At 56.6% G+C, this 17,698-nt stretch overlaps 35 non-coding genes and 4 pseudogenes across 35 annotated transcripts; all 39 read left to right on the forward strand.

Annotated features, from left to right (window-relative positions):
* Positions 1–173: 173 nt before the first annotated feature.
* Positions 174–292, forward strand: LOC145345783 (5S ribosomal RNA). The gene has a single exon (XR_013887167.1). It is a non-coding gene; the product is annotated as a 5S ribosomal RNA (ribosomal RNA).
* A 333-nt stretch (positions 293–625) lies between these two features.
* On the forward strand, positions 626–744 carry LOC145345848 (5S ribosomal RNA). Its single transcript, XR_013887218.1, has one exon. It is a non-coding gene; the product is annotated as a 5S ribosomal RNA (ribosomal RNA).
* A 333-nt stretch (positions 745–1,077) lies between these two features.
* Positions 1,078–1,196, forward strand: LOC145346173 (5S ribosomal RNA). The gene has a single exon (XR_013887531.1). It is a non-coding gene; the product is annotated as a 5S ribosomal RNA (ribosomal RNA).
* A 333-nt stretch (positions 1,197–1,529) lies between these two features.
* On the forward strand, positions 1,530–1,648 carry LOC145345655 (5S ribosomal RNA). Its single transcript, XR_013887113.1, has one exon. It is a non-coding gene; the product is annotated as a 5S ribosomal RNA (ribosomal RNA).
* Positions 1,649–1,981: 333 nt separating this feature from the next.
* LOC145345859 (5S ribosomal RNA) lies at positions 1,982–2,100 on the forward strand. Its single transcript, XR_013887229.1, has one exon. It is a non-coding gene; the product is annotated as a 5S ribosomal RNA (ribosomal RNA).
* A 333-nt stretch (positions 2,101–2,433) lies between these two features.
* LOC145345690 (5S ribosomal RNA) lies at positions 2,434–2,542 on the forward strand (annotated as a pseudogene).
* Positions 2,543–2,875: 333 nt separating this feature from the next.
* On the forward strand, positions 2,876–2,994 carry LOC145345870 (5S ribosomal RNA). The gene has a single exon (XR_013887240.1). It is a non-coding gene; the product is annotated as a 5S ribosomal RNA (ribosomal RNA).
* Positions 2,995–3,327: 333 nt separating this feature from the next.
* On the forward strand, positions 3,328–3,446 carry LOC145346334 (5S ribosomal RNA). The gene has a single exon (XR_013887686.1). It is a non-coding gene; the product is annotated as a 5S ribosomal RNA (ribosomal RNA).
* A 333-nt stretch (positions 3,447–3,779) lies between these two features.
* On the forward strand, positions 3,780–3,898 carry LOC145345657 (5S ribosomal RNA). Its single transcript, XR_013887114.1, has one exon. It is a non-coding gene; the product is annotated as a 5S ribosomal RNA (ribosomal RNA).
* Positions 3,899–4,231: 333 nt separating this feature from the next.
* LOC145345881 (5S ribosomal RNA) lies at positions 4,232–4,350 on the forward strand. Its single transcript, XR_013887251.1, has one exon. It is a non-coding gene; the product is annotated as a 5S ribosomal RNA (ribosomal RNA).
* A 333-nt stretch (positions 4,351–4,683) lies between these two features.
* Positions 4,684–4,792, forward strand: LOC145345692 (5S ribosomal RNA; annotated as a pseudogene).
* Positions 4,793–5,125: 333 nt separating this feature from the next.
* On the forward strand, positions 5,126–5,244 carry LOC145345892 (5S ribosomal RNA). The gene has a single exon (XR_013887262.1). It is a non-coding gene; the product is annotated as a 5S ribosomal RNA (ribosomal RNA).
* A 333-nt stretch (positions 5,245–5,577) lies between these two features.
* On the forward strand, positions 5,578–5,696 carry LOC145346320 (5S ribosomal RNA). Its single transcript, XR_013887673.1, has one exon. It is a non-coding gene; the product is annotated as a 5S ribosomal RNA (ribosomal RNA).
* Positions 5,697–6,029: 333 nt separating this feature from the next.
* Positions 6,030–6,148, forward strand: LOC145346266 (5S ribosomal RNA). The gene has a single exon (XR_013887620.1). It is a non-coding gene; the product is annotated as a 5S ribosomal RNA (ribosomal RNA).
* Positions 6,149–6,481: 333 nt separating this feature from the next.
* On the forward strand, positions 6,482–6,600 carry LOC145346016 (5S ribosomal RNA). The gene has a single exon (XR_013887380.1). It is a non-coding gene; the product is annotated as a 5S ribosomal RNA (ribosomal RNA).
* A 333-nt stretch (positions 6,601–6,933) lies between these two features.
* Positions 6,934–7,052, forward strand: LOC145346174 (5S ribosomal RNA). The gene has a single exon (XR_013887532.1). It is a non-coding gene; the product is annotated as a 5S ribosomal RNA (ribosomal RNA).
* A 333-nt stretch (positions 7,053–7,385) lies between these two features.
* Positions 7,386–7,504, forward strand: LOC145346113 (5S ribosomal RNA). The gene has a single exon (XR_013887475.1). It is a non-coding gene; the product is annotated as a 5S ribosomal RNA (ribosomal RNA).
* Positions 7,505–7,837: 333 nt separating this feature from the next.
* Positions 7,838–7,956, forward strand: LOC145345903 (5S ribosomal RNA). The gene has a single exon (XR_013887273.1). It is a non-coding gene; the product is annotated as a 5S ribosomal RNA (ribosomal RNA).
* A 333-nt stretch (positions 7,957–8,289) lies between these two features.
* LOC145346293 (5S ribosomal RNA) lies at positions 8,290–8,408 on the forward strand. Its single transcript, XR_013887647.1, has one exon. It is a non-coding gene; the product is annotated as a 5S ribosomal RNA (ribosomal RNA).
* Positions 8,409–8,741: 333 nt separating this feature from the next.
* On the forward strand, positions 8,742–8,860 carry LOC145345915 (5S ribosomal RNA). Its single transcript, XR_013887284.1, has one exon. It is a non-coding gene; the product is annotated as a 5S ribosomal RNA (ribosomal RNA).
* A 333-nt stretch (positions 8,861–9,193) lies between these two features.
* LOC145345926 (5S ribosomal RNA) lies at positions 9,194–9,312 on the forward strand. Its single transcript, XR_013887295.1, has one exon. It is a non-coding gene; the product is annotated as a 5S ribosomal RNA (ribosomal RNA).
* A 333-nt stretch (positions 9,313–9,645) lies between these two features.
* On the forward strand, positions 9,646–9,764 carry LOC145345938 (5S ribosomal RNA). Its single transcript, XR_013887307.1, has one exon. It is a non-coding gene; the product is annotated as a 5S ribosomal RNA (ribosomal RNA).
* A 333-nt stretch (positions 9,765–10,097) lies between these two features.
* Positions 10,098–10,206, forward strand: LOC145345693 (5S ribosomal RNA; annotated as a pseudogene).
* A 333-nt stretch (positions 10,207–10,539) lies between these two features.
* Positions 10,540–10,658, forward strand: LOC145345950 (5S ribosomal RNA). Its single transcript, XR_013887318.1, has one exon. It is a non-coding gene; the product is annotated as a 5S ribosomal RNA (ribosomal RNA).
* A 333-nt stretch (positions 10,659–10,991) lies between these two features.
* On the forward strand, positions 10,992–11,110 carry LOC145346335 (5S ribosomal RNA). The gene has a single exon (XR_013887687.1). It is a non-coding gene; the product is annotated as a 5S ribosomal RNA (ribosomal RNA).
* A 333-nt stretch (positions 11,111–11,443) lies between these two features.
* On the forward strand, positions 11,444–11,562 carry LOC145346175 (5S ribosomal RNA). Its single transcript, XR_013887533.1, has one exon. It is a non-coding gene; the product is annotated as a 5S ribosomal RNA (ribosomal RNA).
* Positions 11,563–11,895: 333 nt separating this feature from the next.
* Positions 11,896–12,014, forward strand: LOC145346176 (5S ribosomal RNA). Its single transcript, XR_013887534.1, has one exon. It is a non-coding gene; the product is annotated as a 5S ribosomal RNA (ribosomal RNA).
* Positions 12,015–12,347: 333 nt separating this feature from the next.
* Positions 12,348–12,466, forward strand: LOC145346177 (5S ribosomal RNA). Its single transcript, XR_013887535.1, has one exon. It is a non-coding gene; the product is annotated as a 5S ribosomal RNA (ribosomal RNA).
* A 333-nt stretch (positions 12,467–12,799) lies between these two features.
* LOC145346179 (5S ribosomal RNA) lies at positions 12,800–12,918 on the forward strand. The gene has a single exon (XR_013887536.1). It is a non-coding gene; the product is annotated as a 5S ribosomal RNA (ribosomal RNA).
* Positions 12,919–13,251: 333 nt separating this feature from the next.
* On the forward strand, positions 13,252–13,370 carry LOC145345658 (5S ribosomal RNA). Its single transcript, XR_013887115.1, has one exon. It is a non-coding gene; the product is annotated as a 5S ribosomal RNA (ribosomal RNA).
* A 333-nt stretch (positions 13,371–13,703) lies between these two features.
* LOC145345962 (5S ribosomal RNA) lies at positions 13,704–13,822 on the forward strand. The gene has a single exon (XR_013887329.1). It is a non-coding gene; the product is annotated as a 5S ribosomal RNA (ribosomal RNA).
* A 333-nt stretch (positions 13,823–14,155) lies between these two features.
* On the forward strand, positions 14,156–14,264 carry LOC145345694 (5S ribosomal RNA; annotated as a pseudogene).
* Positions 14,265–14,597: 333 nt separating this feature from the next.
* On the forward strand, positions 14,598–14,716 carry LOC145345974 (5S ribosomal RNA). Its single transcript, XR_013887340.1, has one exon. It is a non-coding gene; the product is annotated as a 5S ribosomal RNA (ribosomal RNA).
* Positions 14,717–15,049: 333 nt separating this feature from the next.
* On the forward strand, positions 15,050–15,168 carry LOC145346322 (5S ribosomal RNA). Its single transcript, XR_013887675.1, has one exon. It is a non-coding gene; the product is annotated as a 5S ribosomal RNA (ribosomal RNA).
* A 333-nt stretch (positions 15,169–15,501) lies between these two features.
* Positions 15,502–15,620, forward strand: LOC145345985 (5S ribosomal RNA). The gene has a single exon (XR_013887351.1). It is a non-coding gene; the product is annotated as a 5S ribosomal RNA (ribosomal RNA).
* A 333-nt stretch (positions 15,621–15,953) lies between these two features.
* LOC145345997 (5S ribosomal RNA) lies at positions 15,954–16,072 on the forward strand. Its single transcript, XR_013887362.1, has one exon. It is a non-coding gene; the product is annotated as a 5S ribosomal RNA (ribosomal RNA).
* Positions 16,073–16,405: 333 nt separating this feature from the next.
* On the forward strand, positions 16,406–16,524 carry LOC145346180 (5S ribosomal RNA). The gene has a single exon (XR_013887537.1). It is a non-coding gene; the product is annotated as a 5S ribosomal RNA (ribosomal RNA).
* Positions 16,525–16,857: 333 nt separating this feature from the next.
* Positions 16,858–16,976, forward strand: LOC145346181 (5S ribosomal RNA). Its single transcript, XR_013887538.1, has one exon. It is a non-coding gene; the product is annotated as a 5S ribosomal RNA (ribosomal RNA).
* Positions 16,977–17,309: 333 nt separating this feature from the next.
* On the forward strand, positions 17,310–17,428 carry LOC145346008 (5S ribosomal RNA). The gene has a single exon (XR_013887373.1). It is a non-coding gene; the product is annotated as a 5S ribosomal RNA (ribosomal RNA).
* Positions 17,429–17,698: the final 270 nt, after the last annotated feature.

Consider the following 17,698-nt stretch of genomic DNA (forward strand, 5'->3'; position numbering starts at 1 on the left):
CAGCAATATCCACCAAGAAGTGACAAGCGCAGTATCTCTGCTGATTCAGGGAGCTTTGCCCCAAACACTGCGTCAGTGTTTCCCTCCCTCCCTCCTCCTCTGACCACAGCACAAAGCCAATTGTCGGCATCTGAGTTGTGAGCGTGAAAAGGCCAGAAATGAGTACAGCCAGCGCCTACGGCCATACTAGCCTGAAAACGCCCGATCTCGTCTGATCTCGGAAGCTAAGCAGGCTCAGGCCTGGTTAGTACTTGGATGGGAGACCGCCTGGGAATACCAGGTGCCGTAGGCTTTTGCTGCCAGCCGGGGCTGCCCGCAACGCCGGCTGTCGGCCCAGGGGCGGCTCACGTTTTGGCTGAGGAACTTTGCTGGTGATTTGTGGGAGAAGTCGGAACAGCAATACCCAGGAAGAAGTGCCAAGCAGACTATCTCTGGTGTCTCAGTGCTCAGGCCAGCAATATCCACCAAGAAGTGACAAGCGCAGTATCTCTGCTGATTCAGGGAGCTTTGCCCCAAACACTGCGTCAGTGTTTCCCTCCCTCCCTCCTCCTCTGACCACAGCACAAAGCCAATTGTCGGCATCTGAGTTGTGAGCGTGAAAAGGCCAGAAATGAGAGCAGCCAGCGCCTACGGCCATACTAGCCTGAAAACGCCCGATCTCGTCTGATCTCGGAAGCTAAGCAGGCTCAGGCCTGGTTAGTACTTGGATGGGAGACCGCCTGGGAATACCAGGTGCCGTAGGCTTTTGCTGCCAGCCGGGGCTGCCCGCAACGCCGGCTGTCGGCCCAGAGGCGGCTCACGTTTTGGCTGAGGAACTTTGCTGGTGATTTGTGGGAGAAGTCGGAACAGCAATACCCAGGAAGAAGTGCCAAGCAGACTATCTCTGGTGTCTCAGTGCTCAGGCCAGCAATATCCACCAAGAAGTGACAAGCGCAGTATCTCTGCTGATTCAGGGAGCTTTGCCCCAAACACTGCGTCAGTGTTTCCCTCCCTCCCTCCTCCTCTGACCACAGCACAAAGCCAATTGTCGGCATCTGAGTTGTGAGCGTGAAAAGGCCAGAAATGAGAGCAGCCAGCGCCTACGGCCATACTAGCCTGAAAACGCCCGATCTGGTCTGATCTCGGAAGCTAAGCAGGCTCAGGCCTGGTTAGTACTTGGATGGGAGACCGCCTGGGAATACCAGGTGCCGTAGGCTTTTGCTGCCAGCCGGGGCTGCCCGCAACGCCGGCTGTCGGCCCAGAGGCGGCTCACGTTTTGGCTGAGGAACTTTGCTGGTGATTTGTGGGAGAAGTCGGAACAGCAATACCCAGGAAGAAGTGCCAAGCAGACTATCTCTGGTGTCTCAGTGCTCAGGCCAGCAATATCCACCAAGAAGTGACAAGCGCAGTATCTCTGCTGATTCAGGGAGCTTTGCCCCAAACACTGCGTCAGTGTTTCCCTCCCTCCCTCCTCCTCTGACCACAGCACAAAGCCAATTGTCGGCATCTGAGTTGTGAGCGTGAAAAGGCCAGAAATGAGAGCAGCCAGCGCCTACGGCCATACTAGCCTGAAAACGCCTGATCTCGTCTGATCTCGGAAACTAAGCAGGCTCAGGCCTGGTTAGTACTTGGATGGGAGTCCGCCTGGGAATACCAGGTGCCGTAGGCTTTTGCTGCCAGCCGGGGCTGCCCGCAACGCCGGCTGTCGGCCCAGAGGCGGCTCACGTTTTGGCTGAGGAACTTTGCTGGTGATTTGTGGGAGAAGTCGGAACAGCAATACCCAGGAAGAAGTGCCAAGCAGACTATCTCTGGTGTCTCAGTGCTCAGGCCAGCAATATCCACCAAGAAGTGACAAGCGCAGTATCTCTGCTGATTCAGGGAGCTTTGCCCCAAACACTGCGTCAGTGTTTCCCTCCCTCCCTCCTCCTCTGACCACAGCACAAAGCCAATTGTCGGCATCTGAGTTGTGAGCGTGAAAAGGCCAGAAATGAGTACAGCCAGCGCCTACGGCCATACTAGCCTGAAAACGCCCGATCTCGTCTGATCTCGGAAGCTAAGCAGGCTCAGGCCTGGTTAGTACTTGGATGGGAGACCGCCTGGGAATACCAGGTGCCGTAGGCTTTTGCTGCCAGCCGGGGCTGCCCGCAACGCCGGCTGTCGGCCCAGGGGCGGCTCACGTTTTGGCTGAGGAACTTTGCTGGTGATTTGTGGGAGAAGTCGGAACAGCAATACCCAGGAAGAAGTGCCAAGCAGACTATCTCTGGTGTCTCAGTGCTCAGGCCAGCAATATCCACCAAGAAGTGACAAGCGCAGTATCTCTGCTGATTCAGGGAGCTTTGCCCCAAACACTGCGTCAGTGTTTCCCTCCCTCCCTCCTCCTCTGACCACAGCACAAAGCCAATTGTCGGCATCTGAGTTGTGAGCGTGAAAAGGCCAGAAATGAGAGCAGCCAGCGCCTACGGCCATACTAGCCTGAAAACGTCTGATCTCGGAAGCTAAGCAGGCTCAGGCCTGGTTAGTACTTGGATGGGAGACCGCCTGGGAATACCAGGTGCCGTAGGCTTTTGCTGCCAGCCGGGGCTGCCCGCAACGCCGGCTGTCGGCCCAGAGGCGGCTCACGTTTTGGCTGAGGAACTTTGCTGGTGATTTGTGGGAGAAGTCGGAACAGCAATACCCAGGAAGAAGTGCCAAGCAGACTATCTCTGGTGTCTCAGTGCTCAGGCCAGCAATATCCACCAAGAAGTGACAAGCGCAGTATCTCTGCTGATTCAGGGAGCTTTGCCCCAAACACTGCGTCAGTGTTTCCCTCCCTCCCTCCTCCTCTGACCACAGCACAAAGCCAATTGTCGGCATCTGAGTTGTGAGCGTGAAAAGGCCAGAAATGAGTGCAGCCAGCGCCTACGGCCATACTAGCCTGAAAACGCCCGATCTCGTCTGATCTCGGAAGCTAAGCAGGCTCAGGCCTGGTTAGTACTTGGATGGGAGACCGCCTGGGAATACCAGGTGCCGTAGGCTTTTGCTGCCAGCCGGGGCTGCCCGCAACGCCGGCTGTCGGCCCAGGGGCGGCTCACGTTTTGGCTGAGGAACTTTGCTGGTGATTTGTGGGAGAAGTCGGAACAGCAATACCCAGGAAGAAGTGCCAAGCAGACTATCTCTGGTGTCTCAGTGCTCAGGCCAGCAATATCCACCAAGAAGTGACAAGCGCAGTATCTCTGCTGATTCAGGGAGCTTTGCCCCAAACACTGCGTCAGTGTTTCCCTCCCTCCCTCCTCCTCTGACCACAGCACAAAGCCAATTGTCGGCATCTGAGTTGTGAGCGTGAAAAGGCCAGAAATGAGAGCAGCCAGCGCATACGGCCATACTAGCCTGAAAACGCCCGATCTGGTCTGATCTCGGAAGCTAAGCAGGCTCAGGCCTGGTTAGTACTTGGATGGGAGACCGCCTGGGAATACCAGGTGCCGTAGGCTTTTGCTGCCAGCCGGGGCTGCCCGCAACGCCGGCTGTCGGCCCAGAGGCGGCTCACGTTTTGGCTGAGGAACTTTGCTGGTGATTTGTGGGAGAAGTCGGAACAGCAATACCCAGGAAGAAGTGCCAAGCAGACTATCTCTGGTGTCTCAGTGCTCAGGCCAGCAATATCCACCAAGAAGTGACAAGCGCAGTATCTCTGCTGATTCAGGGAGCTTTGCCCCAAACACTGCGTCAGTGTTTCCCTCCCTCCCTCCTCCTCTGACCACAGCACAAAGCCAATTGTCGGCATCTGAGTTGTGAGCGTGAAAAGGCCAGAAATGAGAGCAGCCAGCGCCTACGGCCATACTAGCCTGAAAACGCCTGATCTCGTCTGATCTCGGAAACTAAGCAGGCTCAGGCCTGGTTAGTACTTGGATGGGAGTCCGCCTGGGAATACCAGGTGCCGTAGGCTTTTGCTGCCAGCCGGGGCTGCCCGCAACGCCGGCTGTCGGCCCAGAGGCGGCTCACGTTTTGGCTGAGGAACTTTGCTGGTGATTTGTGGGAGAAGTCGGAACAGCAATACCCAGGAAGAAGTGCCAAGCAGACTATCTCTGGTGTCTCAGTGCTCAGGCCAGCAATATCCACCAAGAAGTGACAAGCGCAGTATCTCTGCTGATTCAGGGAGCTTTGCCCCAAACACTGCGTCAGTGTTTCCCTCCCTCCCTCCTCCTCTGACCACAGCACAAAGCCAATTGTCGGCATCTGAGTTGTGAGCGTGAAAAGGCCAGAAATGAGTACAGCCAGCGCCTACGGCCATACTAGCCTGAAAACGCCCGATCTCGTCTGATCTCGGAAGCTAAGCAGGCTCAGGCCTGGTTAGTACTTGGATGGGAGACCGCCTGGGAATACCAGGTGCCGTAGGCTTTTGCTGCCAGCCGGGGCTGCCCGCAACGCCGGCTGTCGGCCCAGGGGCGGCTCACGTTTTGGCTGAGGAACTTTGCTGGTGATTTGTGGGAGAAGTCGGAACAGCAATACCCAGGAAGAAGTGCCAAGCAGACTATCTCTGGTGTCTCAGTGCTCAGGCCAGCAATATCCACCAAGAAGTGACAAGCGCAGTATCTCTGCTGATTCAGGGAGCTTTGCCCCAAACACTGCGTCAGTGTTTCCCTCCCTCCCTCCTCCTCTGACCACAGCACAAAGCCAATTGTCGGCATCTGAGTTGTGAGCGTGAAAAGGCCAGAAATGAGAGCAGCCAGCGCCTACGGCCATACTAGCCTGAAAACGTCTGATCTCGGAAGCTAAGCAGGCTCAGGCCTGGTTAGTACTTGGATGGGAGACCGCCTGGGAATACCAGGTGCCGTAGGCTTTTGCTGCCAGCCGGGGCTGCCCGCAACGCCGGCTGTCGGCCCAGAGGCGGCTCACGTTTTGGCTGAGGAACTTTGCTGGTGATTTGTGGGAGAAGTCGGAACAGCAATACCCAGGAAGAAGTGCCAAGCAGACTATCTCTGGTGTCTCAGTGCTCAGGCCAGCAATATCCACCAAGAAGTGACAAGCGCAGTATCTCTGCTGATTCAGGGAGCTTTGCCCCAAACACTGCGTCAGTGTTTCCCTCCCTCCCTCCTCCTCTGACCACAGCACAAAGCCAATTGTCGGCATCTGAGTTGTGAGCGTGAAAAGGCCAGAAATGAGTGCAGCCAGCGCCTACGGCCATACTAGCCTGAAAACGCCCGATCTCGTCTGATCTCGGAAGCTAAGCAGGCTCAGGCCTGGTTAGTACTTGGATGGGAGACCGCCTGGGAATACCAGGTGCCGTAGGCTTTTGCTGCCAGCCGGGGCTGCCCGCAACGCCGGCTGTCGGCCCAGGGGCGGCTCACGTTTTGGCTGAGGAACTTTGCTGGTGATTTGTGGGAGAAGTCGGAACAGCAATACCCAGGAAGAAGTGCCAAGCAGACTATCTCTGGTGTCTCAGTGCTCAGGCCAGCAATATCCACCAAGAAGTGACAAGCGCAGTATCTCTGCTGATTCAGGGAGCTTTGCCCCAAACACTGCGTCAGTGTTTCCCTCCCTCCCTCCTCCTCTGACCACAGCACAAAGCCAATTGTCGGCATCTGAGTTGTGAGCGTGAAAAGGCCAGAAATGAGAGCAGCCAGCGCATACGGCCATACTAGCCTGAAAACGCCCGATCTGGTCTGATCTCGGAAGCTAAGCAGGCTCAGGCCTGGTTAGTACTTGGATGGGAGACCGCCTGGGAATACCAGGTGCCGTAGGCCTTTGCTGCCAGCCGGGGCTGCCCGCAACGCCGGCTGTCGGCCCAGAGGCGGCTCACGTTTTGGCTGAGGAACTTTGCTGGTGATTTGTGGGAGAAGTCGGAACAGCAATACCCAGGAAGAAGTGCCAAGCAGACTATCTCTGGTGTCTCAGTGCTCAGGCCAGCAATATCCACCAAGAAGTGACAAGCGCAGTATCTCTGCTGATTCAGGGAGCTTTGCCCCAAACACTGCGTCAGTGTTTCCCTCCCTCCCTCCTCCTCTGACCACAGCACAAAGCCAATTGTCGGCATCTGAGTTGTGAGCGTGAAAAGGCCAGAAATGAGAGCAGCCAGCGCCTACGGCCATACTAGCCTGAAAACGCCCGATCTCGTCTGATCTCGGAAGCTAAGCAGGCTCAGGCCTGGTTAGTACTTGGATGCGAGACCGCCTGGGAATACCAGGTGCCGTAGGCTTTTGCTGCCAGCCGGGGCTGCCCGCAACGCCGGCTGTCGGCCCAGGGGCGGCTCACGTTTTGGCTGAGGAACTTTGCTGGTGATTTGTGGGAGAAGTCGGAACAGCAATACCCAGGAAGAAGTGCCAAGCAGACTATCTCTGGTGTCTCAGTGCTCAGGCCAGCAATATCCACCAAGAAGTGACAAGCGCAGTATCTCTGCTGATTCAGGGAGCTTTGCCCCAAACACTGCGTCAGTGTTTCCCTCCCTCCCTCCTCCTCTGACCACAGCACAAAGCCAATTGTCGGCATCTGAGTTGTGAGCGTGAAAAGGCCAGAAATGAGAGCCGCCAGTGCCTACGGCCATACTAGCCTGAAAACGCCCGATCTCGTCTGATCTCGGAAGCTAAGCAGGCTCAGGCCTGGTTAGTACTTGGATGGGAGTCCGCCTGGGAATACCAGGTGCCGTAGGCTTTTGCTGCCAGCCGGGGCTGCCCGCAACGCCGGCTGTCGGCCCAGAGGCGGCTCACGTTTTGGCTGAGGAACTTTGCTGGTGATTTGTGGGAGAAGTCGGAACAGCAATACCCAGGAAGAAGTGCCAAGCAGACTATCTCTGGTGTCTCAGTGCTCAGGCCAGCAATATCCACCAAGAAGTGACAAGCGCAGTATCTCTGCTGATTCAGGGAGCTTTGCCCCAAACACTGCGTCAGTGTTTCCCTCCCTCCCTCCTCCTCTGACCACAGCACAAAGCCAATTGTCGGCATCTGAGTTGTGAGCGTGAAAAGGCCAGAAATGAGAGCAGCCAGCGCCTACGGCCATACTAGCCTGAAAACGCCCGATCTGGTCTGATCTCGGAAGCTAAGCAGGCTCAGGCCTGGTTAGTACTTGGATGGGAGACCGCCTGGGAATACCAGGTGCCGTAGGCTTTTGCTGCCAGCCGGGGCTGCCCGCAACGCCGGCTGTCGGCCCAGAGGCGGCTCACGTTTTGGCTGAGGAACTTTGCTGGTGATTTGTGGGAGAAGTCGGAACAGCAATACCCAGGAAGAAGTGCCAAGCAGACTATCTCTGGTGTCTCAGTGCTCAGGCCAGCAATATCCACCAAGAAGTGACAAGCGCAGTATCTCTGCTGATTCAGGGAGCTTTGCCCCAAACACTGCGTCAGTGTTTCCCTCCCTCCCTCCTCCTCTGACCACAGCACAAAGCCAATTGTCGGCATCTGAGTTGTGAGCGTGAAAAGGCCAGAAATGAGAGCAGCCAGCGCCTACGGCCATACTAGCCTGAAAACGCCCGATCTCGTCTGATCTCGGAAGCTAAGCAGGCTCAGGCCTGGTTAGTACTTGGATGGGAGACCGCCTGGGAATACCAGGTGCCGTCGGCTTTTGCTGCCAGCCGGGGCTGCCCGCAACACCGGCTGTCGGCCCAGAGGCGGCTCACGTTTTGGCTGAGGAACTTTGCTGGTGATTTGTGGGAGAAGTCGGAACAGCAATACCCAGGAAGAAGTGCCAAGCAGACTATCTCTGGTGTCTCAGTGCTCAGGCCAGCAATATCCACCAAGAAGTGACAAGCGCAGTATCTCTGCTGATTCAGGGAGCTTTGCCCCAAACACTGCGTCAGTGTTTCCCTCCCTCCCTCCTCCTCTGACCACAGCACAAAGCCAATTGTCGGCATCTGAGTTGTGAGCGTGAAAAGGCCAGAAATGAGAGCAGCCAGCGCCTACGGCCATACTAGCCTGAAAACGCCCGATCTCGTCTGATCTCGGAAGCTAAGCAGGCTCAGGCCTGGTTAGTACTTGGATGGGAGACCGCCTGGGAATACCAGGTGCCGTAGGCTTTTGCTGCCAGCCGGGGCTGCCCGCAACGCCGGCTGTCGGCCCAGAGGCGGCTCACGTTTTGGCTGAGGAACTTTGCTGGTGATTTGTGGGAGAAGTCGGAACAGCAATACCCAGGAAGAAGTGCCAAGCAGACTATCTCTGGTGTCTCAGTGCTCAGGCCAGCAATATCCACCAAGAAGTGACAAGCGCAGTATCTCTGCTGATTCAGGGAGCTTTGCCCCAAACACTGCGTCAGTGTTTCCCTCCCTCCCTCCTCCTCTGACCACAGCACAAAGCCAATTGTCGGCATCTGAGTTGTGAGCGTGAAAAGGCCAGAAATGAGTGCAGCCAGCGCCTACGGCCATACTAGCCTGAAAACGCCCGATCTCGTCTGATCTCGGAAGCTAAGCAGGCTCAGGCCTGGTTAGTACTTGGATGGGAGACCGCCTGGGAATACCAGCTGCCGTAGGCTTTTGCTGCCAGCCGGGGCTGCCCGCAACGCCGGCTGTCGGCCCAGAGGCGGCTCACGTTTTGGCTGAGGAACTTTGCTGGTGATTTGTGGGAGAAGTCGGAACAGCAATACCCAGGAAGAAGTGCCAAGCAGACTATCTCTGGTGTCTCAGTGCTCAGGCCAGCAATATCCACCAAGAAGTGACAAGCGCAGTATCTCTGCTGATTCAGGGAGCTTTGCCCCAAACACTGCGTCAGTGTTTCCCTCCCTCCCTCCTCCTCTGACCACAGCACAAAGCCAATTGTCGGCATCTGAGTTGTGAGCGTGAAAAGGCCAGAAATGAGAGCAGCCAGCGCCTACGGCCATACTAGCCTGAAAACGCCCGATCTCGTCTGATCTCGGAAGCTAAGCAGGCTCAGGCCTGGTTAGTACTTGGATGGGAGACCGCCTGGGAATACCAGGTGCCGTAGGCTTTTGCTGCCAGCCGGGGCTGCCCGCAACGCCGGCTGTCGGCCCAGAGGCGGCTCACGTTTTGGCTGAGGAACTTTGCTGGTGATTTGTGGGAGAAGTCGGAACAGCAATACCCAGGAAGAAGTGCCAAGCAGACTATCTCTGGTGTCTCAGTGCTCAGGCCAGCAATATCCACCAAGAAGTGACAAGCGCAGTATCTCTGCTGATTCAGGGAGCTTTGCCCCAAACACTGCGTCAGTGTTTCCCTCCCTCCCTCCTCCTCTGACCACAGCACAAAGCCAATTGTCGGCATCTGAGTTGTGAGCGTGAAAAGGCCAGAAATGAGTGCAGCCAGCGCCTACGGCCATACTAGCCTGAAAACGCCCGATCTCGTCTGATCTCGGAAGCTAAGCAGGCTCAGGCCTGGTTAGTACTTGGATGGGAGACCGCCTGGGAATACCAGGTGCCGTAGGCTTTTGCTGCCAGCCGGGGCTGCCCGCAACGCCGGCTGTCGGCCCAGAGGCGGCTCACGTTTTGGCTGAGGAACTTTGCTGGTGATTTGTGGGAGAAGTCGGAACAGCAATACCCAGGAAGAAGTGCCAAGCAGACTATCTCTGGTGTCTCAGTGCTCAGGCCAGCAATATCCACCAAGAAGTGACAAGCGCAGTATCTCTGCTGATTCAGGGAGCTTTGCCCCAAACACTGCGTCAGTGTTTCCCTCCCTCCCTCCTCCTCTGACCACAGCACAAAGCCAATTGTCGGCATCTGAGTTGTGAGCGTGAAAAGGCCAGAAATGAGTGCAGCCAGCGCCTACGGCCATACTAGCCTGAAAACGCCCGATCTCGTCTGATCTCGGAAGCTAAGCAGGCTCAGGCCTGGTTAGTACTTGGATGGGAGACCGCCTGGGAATACCAGGTGCCGTAGGCTTTTGCTGCCAGCCGGGGCTGCCCGCAACGCCGGCTGTCGGCCCAGGGGCGGCTCACGTTTTGGCTGAGGAACTTTGCTGGTGATTTGTGGGAGAAGTCGGAACAGCAATACCCAGGAAGAAGTGCCAAGCAGACTATCTCTGGTGTCTCAGTGCTCAGGCCAGCAATATCCACCAAGAAGTGACAAGCGCAGTATCTCTGCTGATTCAGGGAGCTTTGCCCCAAACACTGCGTCAGTGTTTCCCTCCCTCCCTCCTCCTCTGACCACAGCACAAAGCCAATTGTCGGCATCTGAGTTGTGAGCGTGAAAAGGCCAGAAATGAGAGCATCCAGCGCCTACGGCCATACTAGCCTGAAAACGTCTGATCTCGGAAGCTAAGCAGGCTCAGGCCTGGTTAGTACTTGGATGGGAGACCGCCTGGGAATACCAGGTGCCGTAGGCTTTTGCTGCCAGCCGGGGCTGCCCGCAACGCCGGCTGTCGGCCCAGAGGCGGCTCACGTTTTGGCTGAGGAACTTTGCTGGTGATTTGTGGGAGAAGTCGGAACAGCAATACCCAGGAAGAAGTGCCAAGCAGACTATCTCTGGTGTCTCAGTGCTCAGGCCAGCAATATCCACCAAGAAGTGACAAGCGCAGTATCTCTGCTGATTCAGGGAGCTTTGCCCCAAACACTGCGTCAGTGTTTCCCTCCCTCCCTCCTCCTCTGACCACAGCACAAAGCCAATTGTCGGCATCTGAGTTGTGAGCGTGAAAAGGCCAGAAATGAGTGCAGCCAGCGCCTACGGCCATACTAGCCTGAAAACGCCCGATCTCGTCTGATCTCGGAAGCTAAGCAGGCTCAGGCCTGGTTAGTACTTGGATGGGAGACCGCCTGGGAATACCAGGTGCCGTAGGCTTTTGCTGCCAGCCGGGGCTGCCCGCAACGCCGGCTGTCGGCCCAGGGGCGGCTCACGTTTTGGCTGAGGAACTTTGCTGGTGATTTGTGGGAGAAGTCGGAACAGCAATACCCAGGAAGAAGTGCCAAGCAGACTATCTCTGGTGTCTCAGTGCTCAGGCCAGCAATATCCACCAAGAAGTGACAAGCGCAGTATCTCTGCTGATTCAGGGAGCTTTGCCCCAAACACTGCGTCAGTGTTTCCCTCCCTCCCTCCTCCTCTGACCACAGCACAAAGCCAATTGTCGGCATCTGAGTTGTGAGCGTGAAAAGGCCAGAAATGAGAGCAGCCAGCGCATACGGCCATACTAGCCTGAAAACGCCCGATCTGGTCTGATCTCGGAAGCTAAGCAGGCTCAGGCCTGGTTAGTACTTGGATGGGAGACCGCCTGGGAATACCAGGTGCCGTAGGCTTTTGCTGCCAGCCGGGGCTGCCCGCAACGCCGGCTGTCGGCCCAGAGGCGGCTCACGTTTTGGCTGAGGAACTTTGCTGGTGATTTGTGGGAGAAGTCGGAACAGCAATACCCAGGAAGAAGTGCCAAGCAGACTATCTCTGGTGTCTCAGTGCTCAGGCCAGCAATATCCACCAAGAAGTGACAAGCGCAGTATCTCTGCTGATTCAGGGAGCTTTGCCCCAAACACTGCGTCAGTGTTTCCCTCCCTCCCTCCTCCTCTGACCACAGCACAAAGCCAATTGTCGGCATCTGAGTTGTGAGCGTGAAAAGGCCAGAAATGAGAGCAGCCAGCGCCTACGGCCATACTAGCCTGAAAACGCCCGATCTGGTCTGATCTCGGAAGCTAAGCAGGCTCAGGCCTGGTTAGTACTTGGATGGGAGACCGCCTGGGAATACCAGGTGCCGTAGGCTTTTGCTGCCAGCCGGGGCTGCCCGCAACGCCGGCTGTCGGCCCAGAGGCGGCTCACGTTTTGGCTGAGGAACTTTGCTGGTGATTTGTGGGAGAAGTCGGAACAGCAATACCCAGGAAGAAGTGCCAAGCAGACTATCTCTGGTGTCTCAGTGCTCAGGCCAGCAATATCCACCAAGAAGTGACAAGCGCAGTATCTCTGCTGATTCAGGGAGCTTTGCCCCAAACACTGCGTCAGTGTTTCCCTCCCTCCCTCCTCCTCTGACCACAGCACAAAGCCAATTGTCGGCATCTGAGTTGTGAGCGTGAAAAGGCCAGAAATGAGAGCAGCCAGTGCCTACGGCCATACTAGCCTGAAAACGCCCGATCTGGTCTGATCTCGGAAGCTAAGCAGGCTCAGGCCTGGTTAGTACTTGGATGGGAGACCGCCTGGGAATACCAGGTGCCGTAGGCTTTTGCTGCCAGCCGGGGCTGCCCGCAACGCCGGCTGTCGGCCCAGAGGCGGCTCACGTTTTGGCTGAGGAACTTTGCTGGTGATTTGTGGGAGAAGTCGGAACAGCAATACCCAGGAAGAAGTGCCAAGCAGACTATCTCTGGTGTCTCAGTGCTCAGGCCAGCAATATCCACCAAGAAGTGACAAGCGCAGTATCTCTGCTGATTCAGGGAGCTTTGCCCCAAACACTGCGTCAGTGTTTCCCTCCCTCCCTCCTCCTCTGACCACAGCACAAAGCCAATTGTCGGCATCTGAGTTGTGAGCGTGAAAAGGCCAGAAATGAGAGCAGCCAGCGCCTACGGCCATACTAGCCTGAAAACGCCCGATCTGGTCTGATCTCGGAAGCTAAGCAGGCTCAGGCCTGGTTAGTACTTGGATGGGAGACCGCCTGGGAATACCAGGTGCCGTAGGCTTTTGCTGCCAGCCGGGGCTGCCCGCAACGCCGGCTGTCGGCCCAGAGGCGGCTCACGTTTTGGCTGAGGAACTTTGCTGGTGATTTGTGGGAGAAGTCGGAACAGCAATACCCAGGAAGAAGTGCCAAGCAGACTATCTCTGGTGTCTCAGTGCTCAGGCCAGCAATATCCACCAAGAAGTGACAAGCGCAGTATCTCTGCTGATTCAGGGAGCTTTGCCCCAAACACTGCGTCAGTGTTTCCCTCCCTCCCTCCTCCTCTGACCACAGCACAAAGCCAATTGTCGGCATCTGAGTTGTGAGCGTGAAAAGGCCAGAAATGAGAGCAGCCAGCGCCTACGGCCATACTAGCCTGAAAACGCCCGATCTGGTCTGATCTCGGAAGCTAAGCAGGCTCAGGCCTGGTTAGTACTTGGATGGGAGACCGCCTGGGAATACCAGGTGCCGTAGGCTTTTGCTGCCAGCCGGGGCTGCCCGCAACGCCGGCTGTCGGCCCAGAGGCGGCTCACGTTTTGGCTGAGGAACTTTGCTGGTGATTTGTGGGAGAAGTCGGAACAGCAATACCCAGGAAGAAGTGCCAAGCAGACTATCTCTGGTGTCTCAGTGCTCAGGCCAGCAATATCCACCAAGAAGTGACAAGCGCAGTATCTCTGCTGATTCAGGGAGCTTTGCCCCAAACACTGCGTCAGTGTTTCCCTCCCTCCCTCCTCCTCTGACCACAGCACAAAGCCAATTGTCGGCATCTGAGTTGTGAGCGTGAAAAGGCCAGAAATGAGAGCAGCCAGCGCCTACGGCCATACTAGCCTGAAAACGCCTGATCTCGTCTGATCTCGGAAACTAAGCAGGCTCAGGCCTGGTTAGTACTTGGATGGGAGTCCGCCTGGGAATACCAGGTGCCGTAGGCTTTTGCTGCCAGCCGGGGCTGCCCGCAACGCCGGCTGTCGGCCCAGAGGCGGCTCACGTTTTGGCTGAGGAACTTTGCTGGTGATTTGTGGGAGAAGTCGGAACAGCAATACCCAGGAAGAAGTGCCAAGCAGACTATCTCTGGTGTCTCAGTGCTCAGGCCAGCAATATCCACCAAGAAGTGACAAGCGCAGTATCTCTGCTGATTCAGGGAGCTTTGCCCCAAACACTGCGTCAGTGTTTCCCTCCCTCCCTCCTCCTCTGACCACAGCACAAAGCCAATTGTCGGCATCTGAGTTGTGAGCGTGAAAAGGCCAGAAATGAGTACAGCCAGCGCCTACGGCCATACTAGCCTGAAAACGCCCGATCTCGTCTGATCTCGGAAGCTAAGCAGGCTCAGGCCTGGTTAGTACTTGGATGGGAGACCGCCTGGGAATACCAGGTGCCGTAGGCTTTTGCTGCCAGCCGGGGCTGCCCGCAACGCCGGCTGTCGGCCCAGGGGCGGCTCACGTTTTGGCTGAGGAACTTTGCTGGTGATTTGTGGGAGAAGTCGGAACAGCAATACCCAGGAAGAAGTGCCAAGCAGACTATCTCTGGTGTCTCAGTGCTCAGGCCAGCAATATCCACCAAGAAGTGACAAGCGCAGTATCTCTGCTGATTCAGGGAGCTTTGCCCCAAACACTGCGTCAGTGTTTCCCTCCCTCCCTCCTCCTCTGACCACAGCACAAAGCCAATTGTCGGCATCTGAGTTGTGAGCGTGAAAAGGCCAGAAATGAGAGCAGCCAGCGCCTACGGCCATACTAGCCTGAAAACGTCTGATCTCGGAAGCTAAGCAGGCTCAGGCCTGGTTAGTACTTGGATGGGAGACCGCCTGGGAATACCAGGTGCCGTAGGCTTTTGCTGCCAGCCGGGGCTGCCCGCAACGCCGGCTGTCGGCCCAGAGGCGGCTCACGTTTTGGCTGAGGAACTTTGCTGGTGATTTGTGGGAGAAGTCGGAACAGCAATACCCAGGAAGAAGTGCCAAGCAGACTATCTCTGGTGTCTCAGTGCTCAGGCCAGCAATATCCACCAAGAAGTGACAAGCGCAGTATCTCTGCTGATTCAGGGAGCTTTGCCCCAAACACTGCGTCAGTGTTTCCCTCCCTCCCTCCTCCTCTGACCACAGCACAAAGCCAATTGTCGGCATCTGAGTTGTGAGCGTGAAAAGGCCAGAAATGAGTGCAGCCAGCGCCTACGGCCATACTAGCCTGAAAACGCCCGATCTCGTCTGATCTCGGAAGCTAAGCAGGCTCAGGCCTGGTTAGTACTTGGATGGGAGACCGCCTGGGAATACCAGGTGCCGTAGGCTTTTGCTGCCAGCCGGGGCTGCCCGCAACGCCGGCTGTCGGCCCAGGGGCGGCTCACGTTTTGGCTGAGGAACTTTGCTGGTGATTTGTGGGAGAAGTCGGAACAGCAATACCCAGGAAGAAGTGCCAAGCAGACTATCTCTGGTGTCTCAGTGCTCAGGCCAGCAATATCCACCAAGAAGTGACAAGCGCAGTATCTCTGCTGATTCAGGGAGCTTTGCCCCAAACACTGCGTCAGTGTTTCCCTCCCTCCCTCCTCCTCTGACCACAGCACAAAGCCAATTGTCGGCATCTGAGTTGTGAGCGTGAAAAGGCCAGAAATGAGAGCAGCCAGCGCATACGGCCATACTAGCCTGAAAACGCCCGATCTGGTCTGATCTCGGAAGCTAAGCAGGCTCAGGCCTGGTTAGTACTTGGATGGGAGACCGCCTGGGAATACCAGGTGCCGTAGGCCTTTGCTGCCAGCCGGGGCTGCCCGCAACGCCGGCTGTCGGCCCAGAGGCGGCTCACGTTTTGGCTGAGGAACTTTGCTGGTGATTTGTGGGAGAAGTCGGAACAGCAATACCCAGGAAGAAGTGCCAAGCAGACTATCTCTGGTGTCTCAGTGCTCAGGCCAGCAATATCCACCAAGAAGTGACAAGCGCAGTATCTCTGCTGATTCAGGGAGCTTTGCCCCAAACACTGCGTCAGTGTTTCCCTCCCTCCCTCCTCCTCTGACCACAGCACAAAGCCAATTGTCGGCATCTGAGTTGTGAGCGTGAAAAGGCCAGAAATGAGAGCAGCCAGCGCCTACGGCCATACTAGCCTGAAAACGCCCGATCTCGTCTGATCTCGGAAGCTAAGCAGGCTCAGGCCTGGTTAGTACTTGGATGGGAGACCGCCTGGGAATACCAGGTGCCGTAGGCTTTTGCTGCCAGCCGGGGCTGCCCGCAACGCCGGCTGTCGGCCCAGAGGCGGCTCACGTTTTGGCTGAGGAACTTTGCTGGTGATTTGTGGGAGAAGTCGGAACAGCAATACCCAGGAAGAAGTGCCAAGCAGACTATCTCTGGTGTCTCAGTGCTCAGGCCAGCAATATCCACCAAGAAGTGACAAGCGCAGTATCTCTGCTGATTCAGGGAGCTTTGCCCCAAACACTGCGTCAGTGTTTCCCTCCCTCCCTCCTCCTCTGACCACAGCACAAAGCCAATTGTCGGCATCTGAGTTGTGAGCGTGAAAAGGCCAGAAATGAGTGCAGCCAGCGCCTACGGCCATACTAGCCTGAAAACGCCCGATCTCGTCTGATCTCGGAAGCTAAGCAGGCTCAGGCCTGGTTAGTACTTGGATGGGAGACCGCCTGGGAATACCAGGTGCCGTAGGCTTTTGCTGCCAGCCGGGGCTGCCCGCAACGCCGGCTGTCGGCCCAGAGGCGGCTCACGTTTTGGCTGAGGAACTTTGCTGGTGATTTGTGGGAGAAGTCGGAACAGCAATACCCAGGAAGAAGTGCCAAGCAGACTATCTCTGGTGTCTCAGTGCTCAGGCCAGCAATATCCACCAAGAAGTGACAAGCGCAGTATCTCTGCTGATTCAGGGAGCTTTGCCCCAAACACTGCGTCAGTGTTTCCCTCCCTCCCTCCTCCTCTGACCACAGCACAAAGCCAATTGTCGGCATCTGAGTTGTGAGCGTGAAAAGGCCAGAAATGAGAGCAGCCAGCGCCTACGGCCATACTAGCCTGAAAACGCCCGATCTGGTCTGATCTCGGAAGCTAAGCAGGCTCAGGCCTGGTTAGTACTTGGATGGGAGACCGCCTGGGAATACCAGGTGCCGTAGGCTTTTGCTGCCAGCCGGGGCTGCCCGCAACGCCGGCTGTCGGCCCAGAGGCGGCTCACGTTTTGGCTGAGGAACTTTGCTGGTGATTTGTGGGAGAAGTCGGAACAGCAATACCCAGGAAGAAGTGCCAAGCAGACTATCTCTGGTGTCTCAGTGCTCAGGCCAGCAATATCCACCAAGAAGTGACAAGCGCAGTATCTCTGCTGATTCAGGGAGCTTTGCCCCAAACACTGCGTCAGTGTTTCCCTCCCTCCCTCCTCCTCTGACCACAGCACAAAGCCAATTGTCGGCATCTGAGTTGTGAGCGTGAAAAGGCCAGAAATGAGAGCAGCCAGTGCCTACGGCCATACTAGCCTGAAAACGCCCGATCTGGTCTGATCTCGGAAGCTAAGCAGGCTCAGGCCTGGTTAGTACTTGGATGGGAGACCGCCTGGGAATACCAGGTGCCGTAGGCTTTTGCTGCCAGCCAGGGCTGCCCGCAACGCCGGCTGTCGGCCCAGAGGCGGCTCACGTTTTGGCTGAGGAACTTTGCTGGTGATTTGTGGGAGAAGTCGGAACAGCAATACCCAGGAAGAAGTGCCAAGCAGACTATCTCTGGTGTCTCAGTGCTCAGGCCAGCAATATCCACCAAGAAGTGACAAGCGCAGTATCTCTGCTGATTCAGGGAGCTTTGCCCCAAACACTGCGTCAGTGTTTCCCTCCCTCCCTCCTCCTCTGACCACAGCACAAAGCCAATTGTCGGCATCTGAGTTGTGAGCGTGAAAAGGCCAGAAATGAGAGCAGCCAGCGCCTACGGCCATACTAGCCTGAAAACGCCCGATCTCGTCTGATCTCGGAAGCTAAGCAGGCTCAGGCCTGGTTAGTACTTGGATGGGAGACCGCCTGGGAATACCAGGTGCCGTAGGCTTTTGCTGCCAGCCGGGGCTGCCCGCAACGCCGGCTGTCGGCCCAGAGGCGGCTCACGTTTTGGCTGAGGAACTTTGCTGGTGATTTGTGGGAGAAGTCGGAACAGCAATACCCAGGAAGAAGTGCCAAGCAGACTATCTCTGGTGTCTCAGTGCTCAGGCCAGCAATATCCACCAAGAAGTGACAAGCGCAGTATCTCTGCTGATTCAGGGAGCTTTGCCCCAAACACTGCGTCAGTGTTTCCCTCCCTCCCTCCTCCTCTGACCACAGC

Source organism: Carcharhinus amblyrhynchos, chromosome 7, assembly GCF_965287045.1.
Source record: "Carcharhinus amblyrhynchos chromosome 7, sCarAmb.v2.hapA, whole genome shotgun sequence".
In the NCBI taxonomy this organism is placed as follows: Eukaryota; Metazoa; Chordata; class Chondrichthyes; order Carcharhiniformes; family Carcharhinidae; genus Carcharhinus; species Carcharhinus amblyrhynchos.